Below are 1183 nucleotides of genomic sequence, written 5' to 3' on the forward strand. Positions count from 1 at the left end.
CACTGGTGACTGACATCAGAATCCATCAACAGAGGACACTGTATGCGCTACATTTGCTATTAAATATGCACAAAAAGTTATACTCAACCAAAAATACTTATAACTAATATCACTCACCTGACTATAAGTAGAAAACTTTGGTTTGTTTTGAATTTCGCGCAAAGCTACACAAGAGCTATCTGCGCTAGCCGTCTTTAATTTCACAGTAAGAGACTAGAGGGAAGGCAGCAAGTCAACACCACCAACTCTTTGGCTACTCTTTTACCAACGAATAGTGGGATTGACTTTTACATTATAACTATCCCACGGCCGAAAGGATGAGCATGTTCGGTGGCTGGAATTCGAACCCGCGATCCGTCCTAACCACCAGGCTATGCCAGACCATAGAAAAGTTATACTAAACCTAAATATATATATATATATATATATATAGAATGTAAACATGAATAATATTTAAACAGTTAAGTTTTGCATAAAAAGATAGGACTGCCTTACAAACAGCAAAACCAAACCTGTGATGAAACACAATTTCTGCAGTCAACTCCTAAAACCAGAATTCATCTCATATCCGTGTTATAGCCTGTGCTCTGGTGTCTCTGTTTTTGTTTTGTTAAAGTTTGTTTAATATTTATAAACTGGAATTTTACAAGTCATTATACATATTCAATTCTATAGTTGATAATCTAACTTTCAGTTTCAATTGTTGACCTGAAAAATATGGTATTCATAGTCCATTATGATTCAGGTTTGTACTTCATCAAGTTTTATGTAACGATATGAAGTTTGCTGAACAACAATTTTTCTCATGTTTTACACAGAAAAATTAAAGACCTAACTGAATGTTACAAGCCACTGGTCAGAGACTGTAAGCTATATGAGCACTATGTAAATTTGGAACGAATTATAAGAAGTCTTGAAGAACTACAAACACTACTGTGTGGAAATAACAGGGCTTTATTGCAGTGTAAGTAGTATAAATCATTCTTATATATATATATATATATTTTCTACTTTATTTAAAAGATAAAAATACTATAGGTAATTAAAATTAACTTATGATAACAACAACATATCTACTTAGGAAGAAACTAAATATCAGCTTGGTAACAACTACTATATTTGTTTTACGTTTGCAGTTGTAAATATTAAAATGCACTTTTAACGATATTTTCGGCCGTAACCC

General features: G+C 32.6%; 1 long non-coding RNA gene across 1 annotated transcript in view; it reads left to right on the plus strand.

Annotated features, from left to right (window-relative positions):
• The window catches only part of LOC111089652, a 10851-nt gene extending 9933 nt beyond the window's left edge, over nt 1–918 (plus strand). Inside the window, exon 2 of the long non-coding RNA XR_002613870.1 lies at nt 819–918. This is a non-coding gene — a long non-coding RNA (uncharacterized LOC111089652). The remainder of the gene's footprint in view (nt 1–818) is intronic.
• Nucleotides 919–1183: the final 265 nt, after the last annotated feature.

This window comes from Limulus polyphemus, unplaced genomic scaffold, assembly GCF_000517525.1.
Source record: "Limulus polyphemus unplaced genomic scaffold, Limulus_polyphemus-2.1.2 Scaffold6922, whole genome shotgun sequence".
In the NCBI taxonomy this organism is placed as follows: domain Eukaryota; kingdom Metazoa; phylum Arthropoda; class Merostomata; order Xiphosura; family Limulidae; genus Limulus; species Limulus polyphemus.